The sequence below is a fragment of the Salvelinus alpinus genome, chromosome 17 (genome assembly GCF_045679555.1).
Source record: "Salvelinus alpinus chromosome 17, SLU_Salpinus.1, whole genome shotgun sequence".
NCBI classification, from domain to species: Eukaryota; Metazoa; Chordata; class Actinopteri; order Salmoniformes; family Salmonidae; genus Salvelinus; species Salvelinus alpinus.
The window spans coordinates 48,060,183-48,076,921 of record NC_092102.1 but is presented as its reverse complement, the minus strand read 5'-3'; positions in this window follow the sequence as shown (position 1 = coordinate 48,076,921).

Sequence of the window (16,739 nt, the reverse complement as noted above, 5' to 3'; positions counted from 1 at the left end):
CTGGCCGACTTTTGTAGACGTGTTTTTTTCAATACTAGACCAACAGTGACTGGTGGCCTACACTCACACTGCGATACTAGCGGTACCCACTCCATAATATCCATATTTTAACCTACGTATTGTGATAATCGGTTGTTTGATCTATAACCTGTTAGTTCATACGCCCCGCGACCGTGATATATAGGCCTAAAGGCTGAGACAATAAGAAGACACAGTGGCAGAATAAATTCATCAACACCTTTGTTTCATCACAAAACCGGATAACAACCTCTGTCCAGTGAAGTCCACAACGCATATTGCATGTACAGTAACAGACAGTACATGACCTACAGCATGGTCAAGCTAGTTAATGTTTCAGACATTTTAGGACGGCTAAACAACTATTGATTTAGAACCACAGAGTTACCGCAAGTCACAAAACAGGAGCTGCCTCCGCTATTCCAGCAGCATTTCAACTTTAACATTTCAACATCAGCAAATCACCTCTGCTTAGTCTAATACAGTGACAACTAAAATATACCCAAAACTATTTAGTCCAAAAAGATAAATATGATGTGGCTGTCCGTGGTTCTGATTTCTGTGTGCGTGTGTTTGTGCACGTGTTTGTGCAAGTAGAAAAACATGTTGACTCACCCTACTTGTAGAGAAACACCAATGCCTTCCTCCTCTCTTTCAAGTTTATGAAATGTTCCGTCACTGTCATACCGTACGTGCTTTCATTTTTTGTTGTCCTAGGCTACCTGGCTAAAATGCTTGCTTGCTAGCCTAACTTCCATTCATGGGCAACGTTAGCTAGTTAACATTAGTCTTCTACATCTAGCTACATATTGAACTAACATCCTCTCAGGCCAGGGGCACAACAATGTATGAATGAATGGTTGGATCAGAATCACTGCTATAATCATTGGCCAGAACAGAGAAGTAAAACCACAAGTCCACATCTCCATCCATGGCTAATTTAGGAAAGGTCCCATTTTGTCTAGCTAGCCACAGGAGAACAACGCCACAACATGATGCAACAATTCTAGTTTTTCTGTCAGGGATGTATGCTCTCAATGGGATATGATAGGAGAGACGCCAAATCCAAGCTGGCTTCCCTTGACACTTTTTTTGGTGTGCCAGAACCATTCACAGTTGAGCTCGCTCAAATTAAGCTCAACGCTGATTGGCAAATGTTTTATACTGTCTTTGTCAATGGATGCCAGATGGTTGCTGGTTTCCCTTGCCTTCAGCGCTACGGGCGGCAACACTGTCATACTCGTTTGGACCAGACAGAATCAGATAGATGGCCTACTCATAGAGGGACAATGGTGCGCTGTTTAACTCGCTCGGATGCTTTCTCCTGTGAGATACATTCGGCCTCTATGCGAATTGAAGGACAATTATGAAACACGGACAGAATAAGACATATGTATAATTTTTTGGGGGGGAGGGGGCAACCATGAATACACGCCACTGGGTACCACGACAAGCTACTCTAGTACTAGGCTACAATGACTTACTACTGTATCCTAACCTCACACAGACGAAGAAGACGCTCTGTCTGGTCCTCCTGTCCTGCTCTAAAGAATGAGCGTTAAAGTGACTGATCAATTCCCTTCCCATAACATGTGTCCTCCCTGGCCATGATACACTAGTAGAAATGGCATCTTTTCTCAAGATTCATGGGTGCAGAATGAGATGCATCTCCTCCACATGGAAAAAATCTAATTAAATCACTCATTCAATGCAAAAGTCTATTCCCTGAGCTGAGTCTATGCAATAGTCTATTCCCTCAACTCAGTTTATACCCTCAGCTCAGTCTATACAATAGTCTATACCCTCAGATCAGTCTTTACAATAGTCTATAGCCTCAGCTCAGTCTATACAATAGTCTATACCCTCAGATCAGTCTTTACAATAGTCTATACCCTCAGCTCAGTCTATACCCTCAGCTCAGTTTATACCCTCAGCTCAGTCTATACAATAGTCTATACCCTCAGATCAGTCTTTACAATAGTCTATACCCTCAGCTCGGTCTATACAATAGTCTATACCCTCAGATCAGTCTTTACAATAGTCTATACCCTCAGCTCAGTCCATACAATAGTCTATACCCTCAGCTCAGTCTATACAATAGTCTATACCCTCAGCTCGGTTTATACAATAGTCTATACCCTCAGCTCAGTCTAAACCCTCAGCTCAGTCTATACCCTCAGCTCAGTTTACACAATAATCTATACCCTCAGCTCAGTTTACACAATAGTCTATACCCTCAGCTCGGTTTATACAATAGTCTATACCCTCAGCTCAGTCTATAAAATAGTCTATACCCTCAGCTCAGTCTATACCCTCAGCTCAGTCTATGCAATAGTCTATACCCTCAGCTCAGTCTATACAATAGTCTATACCCTCAGCTCAGTTTACACAATAGTCTATACCCTCAGCTCAGTCTATACCCTCAGCTCAGTCTATACCCTCAGCTCAGTCTATACCCTCAGCTCAGTCTATACCCTCAGATCAGTCTATACAATAGTCTATAACCTCAGCTCAGTCTATAAAATAGTCTATACCCTCAGCTCAGTCTATAAAATAGTCTATACCCTCAGCTCAGTCTATACCCTCAGCTCGGTTTATACAATAGTCTATACCCTCAGCTCAGTCTATAAAATAGTCTATACCCTCAGCTCAGTCTATACCCTCAGCTCAGTCTATACAATAGTCTATACCCTCAGCTCGGTTTATACAATAGTCTATACCCTCAGCTCGGTCTATACCCTCAGCTCAGTCTATACCCTCAGCTCAGTCTATACAATAGTCTATACCCTCAGCTCGGTTTATACAATAGTCTATACCCTCAGCTCAGTCTATAAAATAGTCTATACCCTCAGCTCAGTTTATACCCTCAGATCGGTCTATACAATAGTCTATACCCTCAGCTCGGTTTATACAATAGTCTATACCCTCAGCTCAGTCTATACAATAGTCTATACCCTCAGCTCAGTTTATACAATAGTCTATACCCTCAGCTCAGTCTATACAATAATCTATACCCTCAGCTCGGTCTATACAATAGTCTATACCCTCAGCTCAGTCTATACAATAGTCTATAACCTCAGCTCAGTCTATACAATAATCTATACCCTCAGCTCGGTTTATACAATAGTCTATACCCTCAGCTCAGTCTATAAAATAGTCTATACCCTCAGCTCAGTTTATACCCTCAGATCGGTCTATACAATAATCTATACCCTCAGCTCGGTTTATACAATAGTCTATACCCTCAGCTCAGTCTATAAAATAGTCTATACCCTCAGCTCAGTTTATACCCTCAGATCGGTCTATACAATAGTCTATACCCTCAGCTCAGTCTATACAATAGTCTATAACCTCAGCTCAGTCTATACAATAATCTATACCCTCAGCTCGGTCTATACAATAGTCTATACCCTCAGCTCAGTTTATACAATAGTCTATACCCTCAGCTCAGTCTATACCCTCAGCTCAGTCTACACAATAGTCTATGCCCTCAGCTCAGTCCATACAATAGTTTATACCCTCAGCTCGGTTTATACAATAGTCTATACCCTCAGCTCGGTTTATACAATAGTCTATACCCTCAGCTCAGTCTACACAATAGTCTATACCCTCAGCTCAGTCTATACCTTCAGATCAGTCTATACAATACTGGGCCTGAATCCAGTATCGACTCACAATACTACATAAGACTGGGGGCCTGAATCAAGTATCCACTCACAATACTACATAAGACTGGGGGCCTGAATCAAGTATCGACAATATCCTTTCCTCACTTGTATCTGTTGGAGAGAACTAGATCATTATTTTTGATAAACACCTTATCTGAAAGGTACCTACATAATGATTTCATAACACTCATAAGCATACTACACATTCATCATTATCACATAAGCCTTTCTTATATATATTTTTTTTTTATTTCACCTTTATTTAACCAGGTAGGCCAGTTGAGAACAAGTTTTCATTTACAACTGCGACCTGGCCAAGATAAAGCAAAGCAGTGCGGCAAAAACAACAACACAGAGTTACACATGGGATAAACAAAACATACAGTCAATAATACAGTACCCCCCTACTTTATATCCCTTGATCTCAGTTAGTATTTACTCTGTAATAACTGGTCCTGTTGATCTCAGTTAGTATTTACCCTGTGATGACTGGCCCTGTTGATCTCAGTTAGTATTTACTCTGTGATGACTGGCCCTGTTGATCTCAGTTAGTATTTACCCTGTGATGACTGGCCCTGTTGATCTCAGTTAGTATTTACTCTGTAATAACTGGTCCTGTTGATCTCAGTTAGTATTTACCCTGTGATGACTGGCCCTGTTGATCTCAGTTAGTATTTACTCTGTGATGACTGGCCCTGTTGATCTCAGTTAGTATTTACTCTGTAATAACTGGCCCTGTTGATCTCAGTTAGTATTTACTCTGTAATAACTGGTCCTGTTGATCTCAGTTAGTATTTACTCTGTGATGACTGGCCCTGTTGATCTCAGTTAGTATTTACTCTGTGATGACTGGCCCTGTTGATCTCAGTTAGTATTTACTCTGTGATGACCGGTCCTGTTGATCTCAGTTAGTATTTACTCTGTGATGACTGGCCCTGTTGATCTCAGTTAGTATTTACCCTGTGATGACTGGCCCTGTTGATCTCAGTTAGTATTTACTCTGTAATAACTGGTCCTGTTGATCTCAGTTAGTATTTACTCTGTGATGACTGGCCCTGTTGATCTCAGTTAGTATTTACTCTGTGATGACTGGCCCTGTTGATCTCAGTTAGTATTTACTCTGTGATGACTGGCCCTGTTGATCTCAGTTAGTATTTACTCTGTGATGACTGGCCCTGTTGATCTCAGTTAGTATTTACCCTGTGATGACTGGCCCTGTTGATCTCAGTTAGTATTTACTCTGTAATAACTGGTCCTGTTGATCTCAGTTAGTATTTACTCTGTAATAACTGGTCCTGTTGATCTCAGTTAGTATTTACTCTGTGATGACTGGCCCTGTTGATCTCAGTTAGTATTTACTCTGTGATGACTGGCCCTGTTGATCTCAGTTAGTATTTACTCTGTGATAACTGGCCCTGTTGATCTCAGTTAGTATTTACTCTGTGATGACTGGCCCTGTTGATCTCAGTTAGTATTTACCCTGTGATGACTGGCCCTGTTGATCTCAGTTAGTATTTACTCTGTAATAACTGGTCCTGTTGATCTCAGTTAGTATTTACTCTGTGATGACTGGCCCTGTTGATCTCAGTTAGTATTTACTCTGTGATGACTGGCCCTGTTGATCTCAGTTAGTATTTACTCTGTGATGACCGGTCCTGTTGATCTCAGTTAGTATTTACTCTGTGATGACTGGCCCTGTTGATCTCAGTTAGTATTTACCCTGTGATGACTGGCCCTGTTGATCTCAGTTAGTATTTACCCTGTGATGACTGGCCCTGTTGATCTCAGTTAGTATTTACTCTGTTATGACTGGCCCTGTTGATCTCAGTTAGTATTTACCCTGTGATGACTGATCCTGTTGATCAGGGAGACAGGGAGGGAGACAGACAGGGACACAGACTGGGAGACAGCGACGGTGACAGACATGGAGACAGGGAGACAGGGAGGGAGACAGACAGGGAGGGAGACAGACAGACAGGGAGGGAGGGAGGGAGACAGACTGGGAGACAGCGACAGTGACAGACATGGAGACAGGGAGACAGACAGGGAGGGAGACAGACAGACAGGGAGGCAGACAGGGAGGGAGACAGGAAGGATCCAAGCAAGTACACAACACAGTCCCATCGAATCCACACCAAACCTGCTTACAAACCTGTTTCTGTACAGCACTTTGCGATATCAGCTGATGTAAGAAGGGCTTTATAAATAAATAAAATACATTTACTATGCAGGCAAGCCGTGTTTACTAGGAGTGTTTACCTCTGTGATTGATCCCATTTTGGATTGATGGATACACAGAGCCAAGGATCAGGGAAAACTGATCATCCTAATCAGGCAGGTTGGTTTGCTCACCACCAGCTTTTATGAGCTTTGGGAATTCTAAATGCTGCTATACTGGGCCTTATTTGGCAAGGCTATGGATGCCGGATTGGGTCACATCACATGCAGGGATGCCCTTGAGACGGTTGCTGTCCACTGCCCTGTAGTGCTGAACTTCAGAATTCTGGCGCTGTATATTTATTTTATGGCATTAATTTAAATCAGCCTTAGTTTGTTAGGAAGAAACTTCATTCTGTCTGACTTTGAGATGTGAAGACCGTTGAGATGTGAAGGCCATTGAGATGTGAAGGCCATTGAGATGTGAAGGCCATTGAGATGTGAAGACCGTTGAGATGTGAAGACCGTTGAGATGTGAAGGCCATTGAGATGTGAAGGCCATTGAGATGTGAAGACCGTTGAGATGTGAAGACCGTTGAGATGTGAAGGCCATTGAGATGTGAAGACCATTGACATGTGAAGGCCATTGAGATGTGAAGGCCGTTGAGATGTGAAGACCGTTGAGATGTGAAGGCCGTTGAGATGTGAAGGCCGTTGAGATGTGAAGACCGTTGAGATGTGAAGGCCGTTGAGATGTGAAGACCGTTGAGATGTGAAGGCCATTGAGATGTGAAGGCCGTTGAGATGTGAAGACCGTTGAGATGTGAAGGCCGTTGAGATGTGAAGACCGTTGAGATGTGAAGGCCGTTGAGATGTGAAGGCCATTGAGATGTGAAGACCGTTGAGATGTGAAGACCGTTGAGATGTGAAGGCCATTGAGATGTGAAGACCATTGAGATGTGAAGACCATTGAGATGTGAAGGCCATTGAGATGTGAAGGCCATTGAGATGTGAAGACCATTGAGATGTGAAGGCCATTGAGATGTGAAGGCCGTTGAGATGTGAAGACCGTTGAGATGTGAAGGCCGTTGAGATGTGAAGGCCATTGAGATGTGAAGGAAATTGAGATGTGAAGGCCATTGAGATGTGAAGGCCATTGAGATGTGAAGACCGTTGAGATGTGAAGAACGTTGAGATGTGAAGGCCATTGAGATGTGAAGGCCATTGAGATGTGCAGGCCATTGAGATGTGAAGGAAATTGAGATGTGAAGGCCATTGAGATGTGAAGGCCATTGAGATGTGAAGAACGTTGAGATGTGAAGGCCATTGAGATGTGAAGGCCATTGAGATGTGCAGGCCATTGAGATGTGAAGGAAATTTAAATCTGAAGACGTACAAAGTGATTAATGTTCAGTTCGACTCTTTTTCCTGCTGTGACGAGGACAGCGTTGCCTAGTAACTGACTGTACGGTGGTGGTGGCTGCAGTACTCCACTTTACTTCCCTTTGCTCTCCATGTAACCAGATCACTTAGGGGTTCTGCTGCCGGAAATCGACCCTATAACAACACAGAGAGAGAGAGAGAGGTGGGGGGGACAGAAAGAGAGAGAGAGGGGGAAGAGGGACAGAAAGAGAGAGAGAGGGAGAGAGGTGTGGGGGACAGAAAGAGAGAGAGAGAGGGGGAGAGAGAGAGAGGGGGAGAGGGACAGAAAGAGATAAAGAAAGAGAGAGAGAGAGAGAGAGAGAGAGAGAGAGAGAGAGAGAGAGAGAGAGAGAGAGAGAGAGAGAGAGAGAGAGAGAGAGAGAGAGAGAGAGAGAGAGAGAGGAGGAGGGGTAATTACAGCCTTCCGATGAACGCAGGCCAGTCATGATGGCGGCCTGAACCACATTCACGGCCGGCCTTCACATTAGGCATGATTAGGCAGCCGCCTATGGCAGCAGATTGACACGGGTTGCATTTTCTGAGTTTAACTGACCAAGAAACACCTCCAACAACACAGAAAACCTCACATAATTATGCCAAAAAACAATGCCATTTGTTCTCGACCGGTGGATAAGGGCTTTTTAGCTGAGCCCTGTGATAAGCAGTGCCCACTTTGTCAAAGGCAAGGGTGCAAAATATTTTGCTAGTCCATTCCCAGCGCGCCTCTCCAGAGTGCTGTTGGAGAGACGCATCGCTGCGGCGCTAAACCAACATTCCTTTAAAAAAAAAGAAGATCTAACATAAATCATAGAGCAGATATGATAGAAAGAGTATGTGGCCTTTTCTGTAGCCTACAGGCTGGAGATAAAATGTACGACAATGTAATGAGACGGACACTTTTTTGCATCATGAAGGTTTCTCCAATCAAGTAGCCTAACATAAATGGCACCCAATCAACAACAAAAAAGCGCTGTCATGTTGACAAACAACATATCCTAAAAACAGGACAGGTCAAAGTAAAATGGACAATATGGAATGGACAATCACAACTGTTTCCATTGATAATTCTTGAGATGTTTCTACAACTTGATTAAAGTCCACCAGTGGTAAATTCAATTGATTGGACATGATTTGGAAAGGCACACACCTGTCTATATAAGGTCCCACAGTTGACAGTTCATGTCAGAACAAAAACCAAGCCATGAGGTCGAAGGAATTGTCCGTAGAGCTCCGAGACAGGATTGTAACGAGGCACAGATCTGGGGAAGGATACCAACACATTTCTGCAGCATTGAAGGTCCCCAAGAACCCAGTGGCCTCCATCATTCTTAAATGGAAGAAGTTTGGAACCACCAAGACTCTTCCCAAAGCTGGCCGCCCGGCCAAACTGAGCAATCACCGGAGACCTTGGTCAGGGAGGTGACCAAAAAATCAAATCAAATCAAACCAAATTTTATTGGTCACATACACATGGTTAGCAGATGTTAATGCGAGTGTAGCGAAATGCTTGTGCTTCTAGTTCCGACTATGCAGTAATATCTAACAAATAATCTAACAAATTCACAACAACTACCTTATACACACAAATCTAAAGGGTTAAATGAAAATATGTACATATAAATATATGGATGAGCGATGGCCGAGCGGCACAGGCAAGATACAGTAGATGGTATAGAGTACAGTATGTACATATGAGTAATGTAGGATATGTAGACATTATTAAAGTGGCGTTATTTAAAGTGACTAGTGATACCTTTATTAAATCTATTAAAGTGGCCAGAGATTTGAGTCTGTATGGTGGCAGCAGCCGCTCTATGTTAGTGATGGCTGTTTTACAGTCTGATGGCCTTGAGATAGAAGCTGTTTTTCAGTTTCTCGGTCCCAGCTTTGATGCACCTTCTGGATAATAGCGGGGTGAGCAGGCAGTGGCTCGGGTGGTTGTTTTAAGTTCCTCGGCGTACACATCACGGACAAACTGAAATGGTCCCAGCTTTGATGCACCTTCTGGATAATAGCGGGGTGATGATTTTTTTGGCCTTCCTGTGACATCGGGTGCTGTAGGTGTCCTGGAGGGCAGGTAGTTTGCCCCCGGTGATGCGTTGTGCAGACCTCACTACCCTCTGGAGAGCCTTACGGTTGTGGGCGGTGCAATTGCCGTACCAGGCGGTGATAGAGCCCAACAGGATGCACTCGATTGTGCATCTGTAAAAGTTTGAGTGTTTTAGATGACAAGCCACATTTCTTCAGCCTCCTGAGGTTGAAGAGGCGCTGTTGCACCTTCTTCACCACGCTGTCTGTGTGGGTGGACCATTTCAGTTTGTCCGTGATGTGTACGCCGAGGAACTTAAAACTTTCCACCTCCTCCACTACTGTCCCGTCGATGTGTATAGGGGGATGCTCCCTCTGCTGTTTCCTGTAGTCCACGATCATCTTCTTTTCTTTTGTTGACGTTGAGTGAGAGGTTATTTTTCTGACACCACACTCCGAGGGCCCTCACCTCCTCCCTGTAGGCCGTCTCGTCGTTGTTGGTAATCAGGCCTACGACTGTAGTGTCGTCTGCAAACTTGATGATTGAGTTGGAAGCGTGCATGGCCACGCAGTCATGAATGAACAGAGAGTACAGGAGAGGGCTGAGAACACACCCTTGTGGGGCCCCAGTGTTGAGGATCAGCGAGGTGGAGATGTTGTTTCCTACATTCACCACCTGGGGGCGGCCCGTCAGAAAGTCCAGGACCCAGTTGCACAGGGCGGGGTCTCGAGCCTAATGACGAGTTTGGAGGGTACTATGGCGTTAAATTCTGAGCTGTAGTCAATGAACAGCATTCTTACATAGGTATTCCTATTGTCCAGATGGGATAGGGCAGTGTGCAGTGTGATGGCGATTGCATCGTCAGTGGACCTATTAGGGCGGTATGCAAATTGGAGTGGGTCTAGAGTATCAGGTAGGGTGATATGATCCTTGACTAGTCTCTCAAAGCACTTCATGATGACAGAAGTGAGTGCAATTGGGCGATAGTCATTTCATTCAGTTACCTTAGCTTTCTTGGGAACAGGAACAATGGTGGCCATCTTGAAGCATGTGGGGACAACAGACTGTGATAGGGATTGGTTGAATACGTCCGTAAACACACCAGCCAGCTGGTCTGCGCATGCTCTGAGGACGCGGCTAGGGATGCCGTCTGGGCCGGCAGCCTTGCGAGTGTAAACACGTTTAAATGTTTTACTCACGTTGGCCACGGAGAAGGAGAGCCCACAGGCTTTGATAGCGAGCCGTGGCACTGTATTGTCCTCAAAGCGAGCAAAGAAGTTGTTTAATTTGTCTGGGAGCAAGACGTTGATGTCCGCGACGGGGCTGGTTTTCTTTTTTGTAATCCGTGATTATCTGTAGATCCTGCTGCATACGTCTCGTGTTTGAGCAGTTGAATTGCTACTCTACTTTGTCTCTATACTGACACTTTGCTTGTTTGATTGCCTTACGGGGGGAATAGCGGCACTGTTTGTATTCGTCTTGCCATGATTAAACACGGGGGTTCGCGCTTTCAGTTTTGCGCTAATGCTGCCATTAATCCACTGTTTCTGGTTAGGGAAGGTTTTAATAGTCACAGTGGGTACGACATCACCGATGCACTTGCTAATAAACTCGCTCACCGAGTCAGCGTATACGTCAATGTTATTGTCTGAGGCTATCCGGAACATATCCCAGTCCACGTGATCGAAGCAATCTTGAAGCGTGGAATCCGATTGGTCAGACCAGCGTTGTATTGACCTGAGCATGGGCGTTACCTGTTTTAGTTTCTGTCTATAGGCTGGGAGCAACAAAATGGAGTCGTGGTCAGATTTTCCGAAGGCTGGGCGCGGGAGGGCTTTGTATGCGTTGCGGAAGTTCGAGTAGCAATGATCCAGAATTCTGCCAGCACGTGTCGCGCATTCGATATGCTGATAGAATTTAGGGAATATTGATCTTAGGTTAGCTTTGTTAAAATCCCCAGCTACAATAAATGCAGCCTCAGGATGTATGGTTTCCAGTTTACATAGAGTCCAGTGAAGTTCTTTCAGGGCCGACGAGGTATCTGCTTTGGGGGGATATACACGGCTGTGACTACAATCGAAGAGAATTCTCTAGGAAGATAATGCGGTCGGCATTTGATTGTAAGGAATTCTAGGTCAGGTGAACATAAGGACTTCCTGTATGTTGTTGTGATTACACCATGAGTCGTTAATCATAAGGCATACACCCCCCGCCCTTCTTCTTACCAGAGAGATGTTTGTTTCTGTCGGCGCGATACATGAAGAAACCGGGTGGCTGTACGGACTCTGACAACGTATCCCGATTGAGTGATGTTTCCGTGAAACAGAGAATGTTACAATCTCTGATGTCTCTCTGGAAGGCAACTCGTGTCCTAATTTCATCCACCTTGTTATCTAGAGATTGGACATTGGCGAGTAATATGCTCGGAAGCGGTGGAGGGTGTGCTCGCCTTCTGAGTCTGACCAGTAGGCCGCTCCGTCTGCCTCTCCTGCGTTGTTTTGGGTCGGCCTCTGGGATAAGAGCACATGTCCAGGGTGGAAGTCCGAACAAAGGATCCGCTTCAGGAAAGATGTATTCCTGGTCATAATGATGGTAAGTTGACATCGCTTTTATATCCAATAGTTCTTCCCGGCTGTATGTAATAACACTTGAGATTTTCTGGGATAACAATGTAAGAAATAATACCCCCAAAAAACGAATAACTGCATAGTTTTCTAAGGACCTGAAGCGAGGCGACCATCGCTGTCGGTGCCATCATCATCGATGCCATGGTCACTCTAACAGAGCTCCAGAGTTCCTCTGTGGAGATGGGAGAACCTTACAGACCGGCAACCATCTCTGCAGCACTCGACCAATCAGGCCTTAATGGTAGAGTGGCCACTCCTCAGTAAAAGGCACATGACAGCCCGTGTGAAGTTTTCCAAAAGGCACCTAAAGACTCTCAGACCATGAGAAACAAGATTCTCTGGTCTGATGAAACCAAGATTTAACTATTTGGCCTGAATGCCAAGCATCACGTTTGGAGGAAACCTGGCACCATCCCTACGGTGAAGCATGGTGGTGGCAGCATCCTGCTGTGGGGATGTTTTTCAGCAGCATAGACTGGGAGACTAGTCAGGATCGAGGGAAAGATGAACAGAGCAAAGTACAGAGAGATTCTTGATGAAAATCTGCTCCAGAGCGCTCAGGACCTCAGACTGGGGCAAAGGTTCACCTTCCAACAGAACAATGACCCTAAGCACACAGCCAAGACAACTTAGGAGTGGCTTTGGGACAAGTCTCTGAATGTAATTGAGTGGCCCAGCCAGAGCCCGGACTTAAACCTGATCGAACATCCCTGGAGAGACCTGAAAATAGCTGTGCAGCAACGCTCCCCATCCGACCTGACAAAGCTTGATAAGATCTGCAGAGAAAAATGGGAGAAACTCCCAAAATACAGGTGTGCCAAGCTTGTAGTGCTGCCAAAGGTGCTTCAACAAAGTACTGAGTAAAGGGTCTGAATACTTATGTAAATGGAATATTTCACCTTTATTTTATTTAATAAATTTGCTAAATAATCATTATGGGGTATTGTGTGTAGATTAATGCGATTTTAAAATATATATAATTTAGAATAAGGCGGTATAACGTAACAAAATGTGGAAAAAGTCAAGGGGTGTGAATACTTTCCGAATACACTGTACCTTTTTTTAGATGTCTTTTCAACGTCATTTTGCTTACTGGGAATATTCTAGTCTCGCCTAGGGCAGCAGAATGACAAGGGCGTTAGAAAAAAATACTTTCCTATTCCATAATGCAGTAGCTCCATTTAAATATTTAAGATGTGACAGAAAGTGGCAAACCAAAAAAACCTATTCCACAGATGAATAATTGAGCTGCATGCTGGTGACGACACTGTTGTCTCCCACTGCAGTGTTTCAATGTAAAGCCTGTCTATAGCCTTCATCATCACTCACCAACCAATCTAGTCCTCTTCTTTCTTATAGCTGCAGATGACTTGATGGCTGAGAACAGATTGATGAGATCCTATTTCCCTCTCCTGTAGCTGTATGATGGTAGTCTGCATCCAAACACATACAGTACCAGTCAAACATTTGGACACACATACTCCAGTGTTTTTCTTTATCTTTTAAAAGTATTTTCTACATTGTAGAATAGTAGTGAATACATCAACACTATGAAATAACACATATGGAATCATGTAGTAACCTAAAATGTGTTAAACAAATCAAAATATATTTTATTTTTGAGATTCTTCAAAGTAGCCACCCTTTGCCTTGTTGACAGCTTTGCACACTCTTGGCATTCTCTCAACCAGCTTCATGAGGTAGTCACATGGAATGGTTTTCCAAACACAAATGGAGGTTAGTTCATCTATTAATAGACTGATTGGGCTGAGAGAGGGAGAAGAGAACAATAGCAAGGCCAGGTGTTAGTGTTGGGAGGTAGAGAACAATAGCAATGCCAGGTGTTAGTGTTGGGAGGTAGAGAACAATAGCAAGGCCAGGTGTTAGTGTTGGGAGATAGAGAACAATAGCAAGGCCAGGTGTTAGTGTTGGGAGGTAGAGAATAATAGCAAGGCCAGGTGTTAGTGTTGGGAGGTAGAGAACAATAGCAAGGCCAGGTGTTAGTGTTGGGAGATAGAGAACAATAGCAAGGCCAGGTGTTAGTGTTGGGAGGTAGAGAACAATAGCAAGGCCAGGTGTTAGTGTTGGGAGGTAAAGAACAATAGCAAGGCCAGGTGTTAGTGTTGGGAGGTAGAGAACAATAGCAAGGCCAGGTGTTAGTGTTGGGAGGTAGAGAACAATAGCAAGGCCAGGTTTTAGTGTTGGGAGGTAGAGAACAATAGCAAGGCCAGGTGTTAGTGTTGGGAGGTAAAGAACAATAGCAAGGCCAGGTGTTAGTGTTGGGAGGTAGAGAACAATAGCAAGGCCAGGTGTTAGTGTTAGGAGGTGGAGAACAATAGCAAGGCCAGGTGTTAGTGTTAGGAGGTAGAGAACAATAGCAAGGCCAGGTGTTAGTGTTGGGAGGTAGAGAACAATAGCAAGGCCATGTGTTAGTGTTAGGAGGTAGAGAACAATAGCAAGGCCAGGTGTTAGTGTTAGGAGGTAGAGAACAATAGCAAGGCCAGGTGTTAGTGTTGGGAGATAGAGAACTATAGTCAAGTAAAGCAGGGTGTTTTATTCAGGGCTCAGGTTCCAATTTGCAGTATTTAGTTCCTCTCTCTCTCCAACAAATCTGAGACATACAGTAGCCGACCGGGATTCAAATGTAGGTCCCCGGCATGGCCACAGGACTAGCTTAGCCTGCTGAGCTTAAGCCTAGGCATTAGCTCAGGGAGCTAACTCAAGTCTTAGGCAAGGTTACTCATTGATAACAACGATGACGGGGATCACGACGATGATGATGATGATACTACACAAACAACACTTATTGTAATCCCTAACACGTCCCTCCTCCCATCGCTTAGCAACAGGCTGAAGATTTGTCGTACCCATGTCAGTGTTGACAGCAGAGACCCCACTACACCAAACCAAGTCCAGACCTCGACAGGTGTTCAGGCGATACGCTGTCAGAGTGGTACACGTACGCAGTGTCATCTGCATAAAAGAGGGATTTGCATCAACTAGGCAGACGGGTTGCTTCCCACATGAACATGTGGTTGTTGGTCTGAGACAAGCATAAAGGCTTTCGTATGAGTTGTTTACATCTTCAAACCTCTCTGTAAAGCATCTTGAAGACAATATCATGATCTGTATGTTAGACCTAATTTAGTTGAATACACTAACTGTAGTCGTTCTGGATAAGAACCACGAGAGATTCTATAATGAATTCATCTCTCGTGGACAGACTACGTAAACATACTATATCGTGCGCAGCATTTTAGTTCTGGGTTAACCAAGATAAATAATGAAGGGATTATATGATCTCTTTGATAAGAACATCTGATAAACGACTCAAATGTAAATGTAAATATAAGTGTAAATGTAAATGTAAATATAAATCTTAAACCATGGATCTATTACATACCACAGTTCTATTAAAATTAATCTCTGAGATTCTAACCAGACAGATGTATCACCTAGTCAGCTCTGAGATTCCAACCAGACAGATGTATCACCTAGTCAGCTCTGAGATTCTAACCAGACAGATGCATCACCTAGTCAGCTCTGAGATTCCAACCAGACAGATGTATCACCTAGTCAGCTCTGAGATTCCAACCAGACAGATGTATCACCTAGTCAGCTCTGAGATTCTAACCAGACAGATGTATCACCTAGTCAGCTCTGAGATTCCAACCAGACAGATGTATCACCTAGTCAGCTCTGAGATTCCAACCAGACAGATGTATCACCTAGTCAGCTCTGAGATTCTAACCAGACAGATGTATCACCTAGTCAGCTCTGAGATTCTAACCAGACAGATGCATCACCTAGTCAGCTCTGAGATTCTAACCAGACAGATGTATCACCTAGTCAGCTCTGAGATTCTAACCAGACAGATGCATCACCTAGTCAGCTCTGAGATTCCAACCAGACAGATGTATCACCTAGTCAGCTCTGAGATTCTAACCAGACAGATGTATCACCTAGTCAGCTCTGAGATTCTAACCAGACAGATTGATCTCCTAGTCAGCTCTGAGATTCTAACCAGACAGATGTATCACCTCGTCAGCTCTGAGATTTGGAGATTCTAATTTTCCTCGTTGATTCCATGCCACAATACGTTGACAAATTACGTTGAAACAATGTTGATTCAACCATTGTGTGCCCAATGGGTTAGTAGTGCTGAGATCCGGTAGAGTAGACTAGAGACAGAAGACACAGGGAGGGAAACCAAGGCTCCAAATAACCACTCTCGTATTCTCACAAGGGACCTGTCATCCTTGTGTATTCAGTTCAGTACAGTACTGACTCACTGGCCCTTTTTAGCCTGGTAAACTGGAGCCTGGTAAACCTGTATGAGAGGCACTCAGCTGCTGCAGGCCAGGTGGCCATAACACCAGGGAGGGTCTCAGCTGCTGCAGGCCAGGCAGCTATAACACCAGGGAGGGTCTCAGCTGCTGCAGGCCAGGCAGCTATAACACCAGGGAGGGTCTCAGCTGCTGCAGGCCAGGCAGCTATAACACCAGGGAGCATCTCAGCTGCTGCAGGCCAGGCAGCTATAACACCAGGGAGCATCTCAGCTGCTGCAGGCCAGGCAGCTATAACACCAGGGAGGGTCTCAGCTGCTGCAGGCCAGGCAGCTATAACACCAGGGTGGATCTCAGCTGCTGCAGGCCAGGCAGCCATAACACCAGGGAGGGTCTCAGCTGCTGCAGGCCAGGCAGCCATAACACCAGGGAGCATCTCAGCTGCTGCAGGCCAGGCAGTCATAACACCAGGGAGGATCTCAGCTGTTGCAGGCCAGGCAGTCATAACACCAGGGAGGATCTCAGCTGCTGC